We start from the raw sequence: 15,441 nt of genomic DNA, 5'->3' as shown, positions 1-15,441 counted from the left end.
CTCACGCAAACCACCCCACCAACTCCCTCAGTGTCAATTTCCTCCTTCCCCAGGAATGCCAATAGTCCTGCAGGCCATGTCACTGGCAATTCTGACGAGTCCTCTCCTGCCTGGGATTCCACCGATGCATCCTTGCGTGTAACGCCTACTGCTGCTGGCGCTGCTGTTGTTGCTGCTGGGAGTCGATGGTCATCCCAGAGGGGAAGTCGTAAGACGACTTTTACTACTTCCACCAAGCAATTGACTGTCCAACAGTCCTTTGCGAGGAAGATGAAATATCACAGCAGTCATCCTGCTGCAAAGCGGATAACTGAGGCCTTGGCATCCTGGGCGGTGAGAAACGTGGTTCCGGTATCCATCATTACTGCAGAGCCAACTATAGACTTGTTTGAGGTACTGTGTCCCCGGTACCAAATACCATCTAGGTTCCATTTCTCTAGGCAGGCGATACCGAAAATGTACACAGACCTCAGAAAAAGACTCACCAGTGTCCTAAAAAATGCAGTTGTACCCAATGTCCACTTAACCACGGACATGTGGACAAGTGGAGCAGGGCAGACTCAGGACTATATGACTGTGACAGCCCACTGAGTAGATGTATTGACTCCCGCCGCAAGAACAGCAGCGGCGGCACCAGTAGCAGCATCTCGCAAACGCCAACTCTTTCCTAGGCAGGCTATGCTTTGTATCACCGCTTTCCAGAATACGCACACAGCTGAAAACCTCTTACGGCAACTGAGGAAGATCATCGCAGAATGGCTTACCCCAATTGGACTCTCCTGTGGATTTGTGGCATCGGACAACGCCAGCAATATGGTGTGTGCATTAAATCTGGGCAAATTCCAGCACGTCCCATGTTTTGCACATACCTTGAATTTGGTGGTGCAGAATTTTTTTAAAAACGACAGGGGCGTGCAAGAGATGCTGTCGGTGGCCAGAAGAATTGCAGGACACTTTCGGCGTACAGGCACCACGTACAGAAGACTGGAGCAACACCAAAAACGCCTGAACCTGCCCTGCCATCATCTGAAGCAAGAAGTGGTAACGAGGTGGAATTCAACCCTCTATATTCTTCAGAGGTTGGAGGAGCAGCAAAAGGCCATTCAAGCCTATACAACTGACCACGATATAGGAGGTGGAATGCACCTGTCTCAAGCGCAGTGGAGAATGATTTCAACGTTGTGCAAGGTTCTGCAACCTTTTGAACTTGCCACACGTGAAGTCAGTTCAGACACTGCCAGCCTGAGTCAGGTCATTCCCCTCATCAGGCTTTTGCAGAAGAAGCTGGAGACATTGAAGGAGGAGCTAACACTGAGCGATTCCGCTAGGCATGTGGGACTTGTGGATGGAGCCCTTAATTCGCTTAACAAGGATTCACAGGTGGTCAATCTGTTGAAATCAGAGCACTACATTTTGGCCACCGTGCTCGATCCTAGATTTAAAACCTACCTTGGATCTCTCTTTTCGGCAGACACAAGTCTGCAGGGGTTCAAAGAACTGCTGGTGAGAAAATTGTCAAGTCAAGCGGAACGCGACCTGTCAACATCTCCTCCTTCACATTCTCCCGCAACTGGGGGTGCGAGGAAAAGGCTCAGAATTCCGAGCCCACCCGCTGGCGGTGATGCAGGGCAGTCTGGAGCGACTGCTGATGCTGACATCTGGTCCGGACTGAAGGACCTGACAACGATTACGGACATGTCGTCTACTGGCACTGCATATGATTCTCTCTCCATTGAAAGAATGGTGGAGGATTATATGAGTGACCGCATCCAAGTAGGCAGACAGTCCGTACGTATACTGGCAGGAAAAAGAGGCAATTTGGAGGCCCTTGCACAAACTGGCTTTATTCTACCTAAGTTGCCCTTCCACAAGTGTGTACTCCGAAAGAGTGTTTAGTGCCGCCGCTCACCTTGTCAGCAATCGGCGTACGAGGTTACTTCCAGAAAATGTGGAGAAGATGATGTTCATTAAAATGAATTATAATCAATTCCTCCATGGAGACATTCACCAGCAGCAATTGCCTCCACAAAGTACACAGGGAGCTGTGATGGTGGATTCCAGTGGGGACGAATTGATAATCTGTGAGGAGTGGGATGTACACGGTGATAAATCGGAGGATGATGATGAGGTGGACATCTTGCCTCTGTAGAGCCAGTTTGTGCAAGGAGAGATTAATTGCTTCTTTTTTGGTGGGGGTCCAAACCAACCCGTCATTTCAGTCACAGTCGTGTGGCAGACCCTGTCACTGAAATGATGGGTTGGTTAAAGTGTGCATGTCCTGTTTATACAACATAAGGGTGGGTGGGAGGGCCCAAGGACAATTCCATCTTGCACCTCTTTTTTCTTTCATTTTTCTTTGCGTCATGTGCTGTTTGGGGAGTGTTTTTTGGAAGGGCCATCCTGCGTGACACTGCAGTGCCACTCCTAGATGGGCCAGGTGTTTGTGTCGGCCACTTGGGTCGCTGAGCTTAGTCATCCAGCGACCTTGGTGCAAATTTTAGGACTAAAAATAATATTGTGAGGTGTGAGGTGTTCAGAATAGACTGAAAATGAGTGGAAATTATGGTTATTGAGGTTAATAATACTTTGGGATCAAAATGACCCCCAAATTCTATGATTTAAGCTGTTTTTTAGGGTTTTTTGTAAAAAAACACCCGAATCCAAAACACACCCGAATCCGACAAAAAAAATTCGGTGAGGTTTTGCCAAAACGCGTTCGAACCCAAAACACGGCCACGGAACCGAACCCAAAACCAAAACACAAAACCCGAAATATTTCCGGTGCACATCTCTAGTTACCAGCGTAGTCAGTAAATTAGAAAAGGCAGACCAAGGCGGGCCCTGATGTGCCCCCGTTGTTACAAACTGACTGCGGGGTACAGAACCCCCAAAGCCTGAACCCTCCGCAGCCATGTTATCCTCAAATGCATCTGGGACATCATAACTGCGTACAGCGGAATCAGTCCCAGACCCATCGCCCCCTGTAGCTGACATGATATGAAAACATAAACCACGGGCGACACAGTACAATATCAGCAGATATTGGCCCTCATTCCGAGTTGTTCGCTCGTTCTTTTCCTTTGCATCGGTGCGATTTTCCGCTAACTGCGCATGCGCAATGTTCGCACTGCGGCTGCGCCAAGTAAATTTGCTAAGAAGTTTGGTATTTTACTCACGGCATTACGAGGTTTTTTCTTCGTTCTGGTGATCGGAGTGTGATTGACAGGAAGTGGGTGTTTCTGGGCGGAAACTGGACGTTTTATGGGAGTGTGTGAAAAAACGCTGCCGTTTCTGGGAAAAACGCGGGAGTGGCTGGAGAAATGGGGGAGTGTCTGGGCGAACGCTGGGTGTGTTTGTGACGTCAAACCAGGAACGACAAGCACTGAACTGATCGCACTGGAAGAGTAAGTCTCGAGCTATTCAGAAACTGCAAAGAAAAATCTTTTCGCAATATTGCGAATACTTCGTTCGCAATTCTGCTAAGCTAAGATTCACTCCCAGAGGGCGGCGGCTTAGCGTGTGCACTGCTGCGAAAAGCGGCTAGCGAGCGAACAACTCGGAATGAGGGCCATAATATCTAACACAAACCCCCCGTGCAGTGCGACAGCACAAACAGAGGATTTCTGAGGTAAAATGTGACTGAAAAACACAGAGAAAAATACAAAATAAGTATATCCTGTGAAATACCTATATTATCTAATAACCCTGACGCATGGTGCCTCCTCAGGTTACAGAATATAGGGATAGCAGTAGGAGTGAGATACACGGAGTAGAGATCACCCAGCAGCTATGTGCACACACACACAGTCACATGTACAATGCATGAATTATGACAAACAATAAAACTGCACTGGACTAGCAATACTATTACTGAATGTATATAAACAGATATATATCAATGCACAGTAAAAACTGGATGAATATCATAGAGTACTTGTACTAAATAACCCTGAAGTATGTACTTGTTCTTAACTAACACTGTCTAAACGACATGTAGAATACTTAAGTGTCCTGTAAATGCACAGCGCTGATGAGGCAGGCGGCTTTACAGAGGAGGCATCACCCAGCAGTCCCAGAATCAGTGCAGCTGTGTGTAATGGCGCCCAAACGCTGACAGGGAGTGAGGGAGACAGAGAGATGCAGCTCCAGGTTCGGGAACATTTACTCTAAATGGCGCCCAGGGGCTGGGGGAGGGGCTACAGGCCAGAGCCTTATCCCCTTGCTGGACTTCACCACCGGGTGCTGCGGGCCTTAATAAAAAGGATTATAGCCTAATCCGACCTGTGCCCTTGTCCTGGTGGTCTAGTGGGGTCCCTGTACTGCCACAGTGTACATGCCAGCGCGCGCGGGCCGCCTCCTAATGGCTGCGGCGGATCGCGATTTCCAGCGGGTCCCGCCTGGGGAACTCTCTTACCTCCTTCCTGAGTGCGGCCACACGATCCCAGAGAACTTCTGTTAGTGTGTGTGCCCTGGGTGAAGAACCGGAGCCTCCGCTATAAGTACCCGGCAACCAGGGATGCGGGAGTATACAACGCCGCTGGGGGAGGTGATGGAGCTGCAGCAGGAGATATCAGAATGATATCTAGCACTAGAGTGCCTCTGCTGCGGCCCTTGAAGTCTTCTATCTTCTTTAAAATAGCTCTTCTTAGGGCTGCTGGAGCAGCCCTGCCTGTTAGCTGCCTGCACTGCTGGCACCAACTTACAAACTGAGCTCCTGTGCACGGAGGCGGGGTTATAGAGGAGGCGGCTCTGAGCATCTTAGGAACAGTCAAAGCTTTTAGCCTGTTGTTGCCTCGGTTCAAGATCGTACTCTACACCCCAATGTTATTCCCTGTGGAATACCAGTGTACCCCACTGCAGAAATGAAAATTATACTTACAAACTTCGTTACTGAAGTCATCCACAGAAGGGGGAGAGGGAGAGGGAGAGGGAGAGGGAGAGAGAGAGAGAGAGAGAGAGAGAGAGAGAGAGAGAGAGAGAGAGAGAGAGAGAGAGAGAGACTCTCTCTCTGGCTAACCTGGTTATTATGCTGCTGCTGGCTGGGAACGGGAGGATGGAGGAGGAACGAGAGGGGAGAGTGCTGCTGGCTGGGAACAGGAGGACAGAGCCGGCGGAGGAGGAAAGAGAGGGGAGAGCCGCACTCACTTCTGCTTCAGGCCCACCGCTGCTGTAGCTGGCCTCCCGTCTACTTCCAAAGCCAGTCACCGCCGGGACCCAACGCCACTTCAGCCTCCAGCGCCGCATGTGGGTGACTGGACAGCGGATCCAGCACTGGATCCGCTGTCCAGTCACAGGTGCCCCGCTGACACAGGGGTGGTGTACCTGTCAGAGAGGCACTTGTTTAAGTGCCGCTTTCACCGTCGTTTTTAAATGGGCTTTTACAGCCCAGTGCTTCGCCCCGCCCAACGCTCTGTCCCCGTTCTCATTATCTATGGGAGGCACTGCTATCAGTGCCTCCCAAAGTCCTTTAAGTACCGTAGATAAAATTATTAGAATTAAATAAAGAAGATACTTATGACACAGAATATGAGTCATAAATATCTTCTTTGTATTATTTTATTAATTAATCACAGGGGAGGCACTGCCTCCCCTGACTGCACGTCCCTGGTTCATAGGGTCTACCACACTTAGGACGTTAGTGTCTAGGTCAACCACTATTGGTCGACAGTAACTAAGTCGACACCTATAATAGGTCGACACAAGCATTAGGTTGACATGAGCAAGGTCTACATGACAAAAGGTCAACATGAGTTTTTGTTAAAAAAAAATTGTGTCATTTTCTTTCTAGAGTGACTGAGAACCCCAATTAGTGCACTGTGTCCCCTTGCTTCGGGCAAGGTTCCTCGCTCCGCTATCGCTGCGCTCGGCACAGGTTACTATTCCCAATTGTAGACAACGTGGATCGTAAAGTATGAAAAATGGAAAAAAATGGAAAACAAAATGTGAAAAACTCATGTCGACCCTTTTCATGTTTACCTAGAACATGTCGACATAGTAACCATGTCAGCCTAATGCATGTCGACCTAAGTGTGGTCGACCTAGAGACCGGATACCATACCTGTGTATAATGCTCACATAATCACTTGGGCTCATATATTGTGTGTAAATCTGGCTCTGGTACTAGCCAGTGCCTCCTGAGCAATTTACCTCACCACACGTTCCTGGCACATACAGTATAGGCGTGCGCACGGGCACCCCCTAATGTCCGGCACCCCCGCACACTCCACACCTGCTGCAGCACAGTGATCTCTAAGTGTATGATCGGAGCCCAGGCTGCAGCTTATTCCTGTGCCTCGTGACCGACGCTAATATATGCTGGCTGTGTGCGAGCACTTTACTGTCCAGCGGCCTCACTGGGGTGGGGGGACTGACATCACCTCGCGATGTGACATAATGGTGTCACACCGCGCAGCCGCCCACCCGTTCTCTCCTGTTGATCGCCCCGCCCACACGCCCGCCCGTTCTCTCCTGCTGATCACCCGCCTGTGCTCTTCTGACCACCCGTCCTCCCGTGCTCTCCTGACCGCCCTCCTGCCCACGCTCTCCTGCTGCTCGCCCGTGCTCTCAGTCCTCCACAGGCAGCGTCTCTCTCACTGGTACTTGGAGCCGCCGAAGGACACATGAGACAGACAGCAAGTAACTGTTTGTATCTTGTGTTCAATTCCCCATCAGTCCCATTGTCTGCAGAACCTATAGTAAGAAAACCCCACTGGGAGAGGCTGAAAGTTAATTAAGATAATGATTTCTTGCTTTATTACCCTGCCGGTAAGGACTGTATTACTGGCTGCTCGACGGCCGGACCCACGGGTTTATCATGGGTACGTGTAAACCTCCTCTAGTCTCCTCCTCTAACTGCGTGATGTGACGCAATCATGTCACGCCCTAGCACCTACCAATGTTCTATTTCCGCATGTCCCATGCCAACGCCGCTGTGGAAGAGCTGCATATAGGTTCAGCTAGGATGGAGCCAGAGGAGAACAAATTTAAAATTCATTGGCCTCGATTCAATTCTAAGGGAGTTGAATAGCTCTGGGAATAAGCTCCCAGGGCTAGTCAATACAGCGCAGTGGTAAGTCGGAGAATTCCCGTTGTCCCGGACTAAACAGGGTGTTTTATCAACAGAACTGGCATTCTCCGATTTAAGTACCCGGCGTGATGTTGTTTCCGCCACGCTAAGGGGAGAAATCAGCATCGCGCCGACACTTTTATCGGATTTCTACTCACACCCCTACGGGGGTGTGAGAAGAAATCCCGTTCTCAGGTGTCACAGCGCATTGTATTGAATAGCCCAAGGAACTAATTACCAGCTCTATTCAACTCGCTTAGAATTGAATCGAGCCCATTGACTTAATGAATCAGCCAGCGGTTGTTCAGCAGTGCTGTCTGTCACTGTGAGTGAGTGGCGTAATGTGAATGTCGGCTCATACTGTGTGGCGTAATGTGAATGTCGGCTCATACTGTGTGGCGTAATGTGAATTTCATCTCATACTGTGTGGCGTAATGTGAATTTCAGCTCCTACTGTGTGGTGTAATGTGAATTTCTGCTCCTACTGTGTGGCGTAATGTGAATTTCAGCTCATACTGTGTGGTGTAATGTGAATTTCTGCTCCTACTGTGTGGCGTAATGTGAATTTCATCTCATACTGTGTGGCGTAATGTGAATTTCAGCTCCTACTGTGTGGTGTAATGTGAATTTCTGCTCCTACTGTGTTGCGTAATGTGAATTTCAGCTCATACTGTGTGGCATAATGTGAATAAGGGGCACTACTGTCAGTAGCTGGTGAGCATGGGGACATGTGTTACAAATGCTGGTGTCCTGCAGAGGAGGCTGATGGCATAGAAAAAGGCAGATGTGGCTCTAATGGCACATGTGTAAATTGTAAACTTTACTTGTGTTATATTAAAACTTAAATGTTCGGCCCCCTAAATCTCCCATACTTTTCAGAGTTGCCCACTCAAAATCAGGGTGTAGATGCTGGGGGGTGCAAGGGGTGGGGTGTGTTTGGGGGGTATGCATATGCACCTAGGCCCACCACACTCTAGTTCCCCCACTGGGTCAGGAATAGGTTGGCAGCTTAGGAGTCAGGGTTATGCCATAGCAGACAGTCATTTTATTTCTCCTGGGTTTATTATATCTACCTGTATTATTAGGAACTAGGGAGAAATTATGTTAAGCAATGTGATTTTATTGAGAGAATGTAAAATACTGTAGTTCTAGACATGTCCCTGGGCGGTGCTAAACACACCCCTCTGGAGTTGCACCCCCTAATAAAATTAGCTGCGCACGCCTATGACATACAGTATATGTTTGCGGCCTCCCGTACCCCAATAAAATAATGAGGCACTCCTTTCATGGCCCGCTCGTAAGATGGGGCTAGTGAACATTAAAATCAATTGCACAAGCTATTTTTGGCCTGTATAAAGGTTGCTTTGATGAAACTGTAGCAAAAGTTCAACAACCTTGGTAAAAGAGTGTATACATTTCATGCTCATAAACTCCATACCCTCCAACTGTACATTTTTGGCAAGTACAGTACCTTTTTTTTTATAGTCTGTACCGATTTTTGGCTCTCCAAACTTCCATTGAAAGAATAGGAAAAGGGCCTTGGCCACACCCCCTTTACCCGTGGCCATGCCCCCTTTCCTAATTTGACCCGATTTTTATGTTTAAAATGTTGGAGGTATGCAACTCCATGTCCACCAGGCTTGAAATAGAAAAAAGTTACTCCTACACCTTTGTGACAAAAGGCTGCAATACCCTGTAGACATAGCTAATGCCTTTGCCAAATACTATGCCAAGTTCTACAATTTGCTGGAAAACAGGTACACAGTTAAGTCATCAGAGAACACTGCATCTTCTCTTCTTAGGAACCTTCTCATTCCACATGTAGATTGTTGAATCTTTGGTCTATTTGAATTAGAGATGAGCGGGTTCGGTTTCTTTGAATCCGAACCCGCACGAACTTCACTTTTTTTTTCACGGGTCCGAGCGACTCGGATCTTCCCGCCTTGCTCGGTTAACCCGAGCGCGCCCGAACGTCATCATGACGCTGTCGGATTCTCGCGAGGCTCGGATTCTATCGCGAGACTCGGATTCTATATAAGGAGCCGCGCGTCGCCGCCATTTTCACACGTGCATTGAGATTGATAGGGAGAGGACGTGGCTGGCGTCCTCTCCATTTAGATTAGATTTAGAAGAGAGAGAGAGAGAGAGATTGCTGTGATACTGTAGATTAGAAGAGAGTGCAGAGTGCAGACAGAGTTTAGTGACTGACGACCACAGTGACCAGTGACCACCAGAGACAGTGCAGTTGTTTGTTTTATTTAATATATCCGTTCTCTGCCTGAAAAAAACGATACACAGTCACACAGTGACTCAGTCTGTGTGCACTGCTCAGCCCAGTGTGCTGCACATCAATGTATTGTATATAAAGCTTATAATTGTGGGGGAGACTGGGGAGCACTGCAGGTTGTTATAGCAGGAGCCAGGAGTACATGATAAATAATATTATATTAAAATTAAACAGTGCACACTTTTGCTGCAGGAGTGCCACTGCCAGTGTGACTAGTGGTGACCAGTGCCTGACCACCAGTATATTAGTAGTATTGTATACTATCTCTTTATCAACCAGTCTATATTAGCAGCAGACACAGTACAGTGCGGTAGTTCACGGCTGTGGCTACCTCTGTGTCGGCACTCGGCAGGCAGTCCGTCCATCCATAATTGTATTATATACCACCTAACCGTGGTTTTTTTTTTCTTTCTTTATACCGTCGTCATAGTCATACTAGTTGTTACGAGTATACTACTATCTCTTTATCAACCAGTGTACAGTGCGGTAGTTCACGGCTGTGGCTACCTCTGTGTCGGAACTCGGCAGGCAGTCCGTCCATCCATAATTGTATCATAATATATACCACCTAACCGTGGTTTTTTTTTCGTTCTTTATACCGTCGTCATACTAGTTGTTACGAGTATACTACTATCTCTTTATCAACCAGTGTACAGTGCGGTAGTTCACGGCTGTGGCTACCTCTGTGTCGGAACTCGGCAGGCAGTCCGTCCATCCATAATTGTATTATAATATATACCACCTAACCGTGGTTTTTTTTTCGTTCTTTATACCGTCGTCATACTAGTTGTTACGAGTATACTACTATCTCTTTATCAACCAGTGTACAGTGCGGTAGTTCACGGCTGTGGCTACCTCTGTGTCGGCACTCGGCAGGCAGTCCGTCCAACCATAATTGTATTATATACCACCTAACCGTGGTTTTTTTTTCATTCTTTATACCGTCGTCATACTAGTTGTTACGAGTATACTACTATCTCTTTATCAACCAGTGTACAGTGCGGTAGTTCACGGCTGTGGCTACCTCTGTGTCGGCACTCGGCAGGCAGTCCGTCCAACCATAATTGTATTATATACCACCTAACCGTGGTTTTTTTTTCATTCTTTATACCGTCGTCATACTAGTTGTTACGAGTATACTACTATCTCTTTATCAACCAGTGTACAGTGCGGTAGTTCACGGCTGTGGCTACCTCTGTGTCGGCACTCGGCAGCCCGTCCATAATTGTATATACCAGTGACCTAACCGTGGTTTTTTTTTTCTTTCTTTATACATACATACTAGTTACGAGTATACTATCTCTTTATCAACCAGTCTATATATTAGCAGCAGACACAGTACAGTGCGGCAGTTCACGGCTGTGGCTACCTCTGTGTCGGCACTCGGCAGCCCGTCCATAATTGTATATACCACCTAACCGTGGTTTTTTTTTCTTTCTTTATACATACATACTAGTTACGAGTATACTATCTCTTTATCAACCAGTCTATATATTAGCAGCAGACACAGTACAGTGCGGTAGTTCACGGCTGTGGCTACCTCTGTGTCGGCACTCCGCAGCCCGTCCATAATTGTATATACCAGTGACCTAACCGTGGTTTTTTTTTCTTTCTTTATACATACATACTAGTTACGAGTATACTATCTCTTTATCAACCAGTCTATATATTAGCAGCAGACACAGTACAGTGCGGTAGTTCACGGCTGTGGCTACCTCTGTGTCGGCACTCGGCAGCCCGTCCATAATTGTATATACCAGTGACCTAACCGTGGTTTTTTTTTCTTTCTTTATACATACATACTAGTTACGAGTATACTATCTCTTTATCAACCAGTCTATATATTAGCAGCAGACACAGTACAGTGCGGTAGTTCACGGCTGTGGCTACCTCTGTGTCGGCACTCGGCAGCCCGTCCATAATTGTATATACCAGTGACCTAACCGTGGTTTTTTTTTTCTTTCTTTATACATACATACTAGTTACGAGTATACTATCTCTTTATCAACCAGTCTATATATTAGCAGCAGACACAGTACAGTGCGGTAGTTCACGGCTGTGGCTACCTCTGTGTCGGCACTCGGCAGCCCGTCCATAATTGTATACTAGTATCCAATCCATCCATCTGCATTGTTTACCTGAGGTGCCTTTTAGTTGTGCCTATTAAAATATGGAGAACAAAAATGTTGAGGTTCCAAAATTAGGGAAAGATCAAGATCCACTTCCACCTCGTGCTGAAGCTGCTGCCACTAGTCATGGCCGAGACGATGAAATGCCAGCAACGTCGTCTGCCAAGGCCGATGCCCAATGGCATAGTACAGAGCATGTCAAAACCAAAACACCAAATATCAGTAAAAAAAGGACTCCAAAACCTAAAATAAAATTGTCGGAGGAGAAGCGTAAACTTGCCAATATGCCATTTACCACACGGAGTGGCAAGGAATGGCTGAGGCCCTGGCCTATGTTCATGGCTAGTGGTTCAGCTTCACATGAGGATGGAAGCACTCAGCCTCTCGCTAGAAAACTGAAAAGACTGAAGCTGGCAAAAGCACCGCAAAGAACTGTGCGTTCTTTGAAATCCCAAATCCACAAGGAGAGTCCAATTGTGTCGGTTGCGATGCCTGACCTTCCCAACACTGGACGTGAAGAGCATGCGCCTTCCACCATTTGCACGCCCCCTGCAAGTGCTGGAAGGAGCACCCGCAGTCCAGTTCCTGATAGTCAGATTGAAGATGTCAGTGTTGAAGTACACCAGGATGAGGAGGATATGGGTGTTGCTGGCGCTGGGGAGGAAATTGACAAGGAGGATTCTGATGGTGAGGTGGTTTGTTTAAGTCAGGCACCCGGGGAGACACCTGTTGTCCGTGGGAGGAATATGGCCGTTGACATGCCAGGTGAAAATACCAAAAAAATCAGCTCTTCGGTGTGGAGGTATTTCACCAGAAATGCGGACAACAGGTGTCAAGCCGTGTGTTCCCTTTGTCAAGCTGTAATAAGTAGGGGTAAGGACGTTAACCACCTCGGAACATCCTCCCTTATACGTCACCTGCAGCGCATTCATAATAAGTCAGTGACAAGTTCAAAAACTTTGGGTGACAGCGGAAGCAGTCCACTGACCAGTAAATCCCTTCCTCTTGTAACCAAGCTCACGCAAACCACCCCACCAACTCCCTCAGTGTCAATTTCCTCCTTCCCCAGGAATGCCAATAGTCCTGCAGGCCATGTCACTGGCAAGTCTGACGAGTCCTCTCCTGCCTGGGATTCCTCCGATGCATCCTTGCGTGTAACGCCTACTGCTGCTGGCGCTGCTGTTGTTGCCGCTGGGAGTCGATGGTCATCCCAGAGGGGAAGTCGTAAGCCCACTTGTACTACTTCCAGTAAGCAATTGACTGTTCAACAGTCCTTTGCGAGGAAGATGAAATATCACAGCAGTCATCCTACTGCAAAGCGGATAACTGAGTCCTTGACAACTATGTTGGTGTTAGACGTGCGTCCGGTATCCGCCGTTAGTTCACAGGGAACTAGACAATTTATTGAGGCAGTGTGCCCCCGTTACCAAATACCATCTAGGTTCCACTTCTCTAGGCAGGCGATACCGAGAATGTACACGGACGTCAGAAAAAGACTCACCAGTCTCCTAAAAAATGCAGTTGTACCCAATGTCCACTTAACCACGGACATGTGGACAAGTGGAGCAGGGCAGGGTCAGGACTATATGACTGTGACAGCCCACTGGGTAGATGTATGGACTCCCGCCGCAAGAACAGCAGCGGCGGCACCAGTAGCAGCATCTCGCAAACGCCAACTCTTTCCTAGGCAGGCTACGCTTTGTATCACCGCTTTCCAGAATACGCACACAGCTGAAAACCTCTTACGGCAACTGAGGAAGATCATCGCGGAATGGCTTACCCCAATTGGACTCCCCTGTGGATTTGTGGCATCGGACAACGCCAGCAATATTGTGTGTGCATTAAATATGGGCAAATTCCAGCACGTCCCATGTTTTGCACATACCTTGAATTTGGTGGTGCAGAATTTTTTAAAAAACGACAGGGGCGTGCAAGAGATGCTGTCGGTGGCCAGAAAAATTGCGGGACACTTTCGGCGTACAGGCACCACGTACAGAAGACTGGAGCACCACCAAAAACTACTGAACCTGCCCTGCCATCATCTGAAGCAAGAAGTGGTAACGAGGTGGAATTCAACCCTCTATATGCTTCAGAGGTTGGAGGAGCAGCAAAAGGCCATTCAAGCCTATACAATTGAGCACGATATAGGAGATGGAATGCACCTGTCTCAAGTGCAGTGGAGAATGATTTCAACGTTGTGCAAGGTTCTGATGCCCTTTGAACTTGCCACACGTGAAGTCAGTTCAGACACTGCCAGCCTGAGTCAGGTCATTCCCCTCATCAGGCTTTTGCAGAAGAAGCTGGAGGCATTGAAGAAGGAGCTAAAAGGGAGCGATTCCGCTAGGCATGTGGGACTTGTGGATGCAGCCCTTAATTCGCTTAACAAGGATTCACGGGTGGTCAATCTGTTGAAATCAGAGCACTACATTTTGGCCACCGTGCTCGATCCTAGATTTAAAGCCTACCTTGGATCTCTCTTTCCGGCAGACACAGGTCTGCTGGGGTTGAAAGACCTGCTGGTGACAAAATTGTCAAGTCAAGCGGAACGCGACCTGTCAACATCTCCTCCTTCACATTCTCCCGCAACTGGGGGTGCGAGGAAAAGGCTCAGAATTCCGAGCCCACCCGCTGGCGGTGATGCAGGGCAGTCTGGAGCGACTGCTGATGCTGACATCTGGTCCGGACTGAAGGACCTGACAACGATTACGGACATGTCGTCTACTGTCACTGCATATGATTCTCTCAACATTGATAGAATGGTGGAGGATTATATGAGTGACCGCATCCAAGTAGGCACGTCACACAGTCCGTACTTATACTGGCAGGAAAAAGAGGCAATTTGGAGGCCCTTGCACAAACTGGCTTTATTCTACCTAAGTTGCCCTCCCACAAGTGTGTACTCCGAAAGAGTGTTTAGTGCCGCCGCTCACCTTGTCAGCAATCGGCGTACGAGGTTACATCCAGAAAATGTGGAGAAGATGATGTTCATTAAAATGAATTATAATCAATTCCTCCGCGGAGACATTGACCAGCAGCAATTGCCTCCACAAAGTACACAGGGAGCTGAGATGGTGGATTCCAGTGGGGACGAATTGATAATCTGTGAGGAGGGGGATGTACACGGTGATATATCGGAGGGTGAAGATGAGGTGGACATCTTGCCTCTGTAGAGCCAGTTTGTGCAAGGAGAGATTAATTGCTTCTTTTTTGGGGGGGGTCCAAACCAACCCGTCATATCAGTCACAGTCGTGTGGCAGACCCTGTCACTGAAATGATGGGTTGGTTAAAGTGTGCATGTCCTGTTTTGTTTATACAACATAAGGGTGGGTGGGAGGGCCCAAGGATAATTCCATCTTGCACCTCTTTTTTCTTTTCTTTTTCTTTGCATCATGTGCTGATTGGGGAGGGTTTTTTGGAAGGGACATCCTGCGTGACACTGCAGTGCCACTCCTAAATGGGCCCGGTGTTTGTGTCGGCCACTAGGGTCGCTAATCTTACTCACACAGTCAGCTACCTCATTGCGCCTCTTTTTTTCTTTGCGTCATGTGCTGTTTGGGGAGGGTTTTTTGGAAGGGACATCCTGCGTGACACTGCAGTGCCACTCCTAGATGGGCCCGGTGTTTGTGTCGGCCACTAGGGTCGCTAATCTTACTCACACAGCTACCTCATTGCGCCTCTTTTTTTCTTTGCGTCATGTGCTGTTTGGGGAGGGTTTTTTGGAAGGGACATCCTGCGTGACACTGCAGTGCCACTCCTAGATGGGCCCGGTGTTTGTGTCGGCCACTAGGGTCGCTAATCTTACTCACACAGTCAGCTACCTCATTGCGCCTCTTTTTTTCTTTGCGTCATGTGCTGTTTGGGGAGGGTTTTTTGGAAGGGCCATCCTGCGTGACACTGCAGTGCCACTCCTAGATGGGCCCGGTGTTTGTGTCGGCCACTAGGGTCGCTAATCTTACTCA

Source organism: Pseudophryne corroboree, chromosome 5 (genome assembly GCF_028390025.1).
Source record: "Pseudophryne corroboree isolate aPseCor3 chromosome 5, aPseCor3.hap2, whole genome shotgun sequence".
In the NCBI taxonomy this organism is placed as follows: Eukaryota; Metazoa; Chordata; class Amphibia; order Anura; family Myobatrachidae; genus Pseudophryne; species Pseudophryne corroboree.
Note: the sequence above shows the minus strand (reverse complement) of the source record.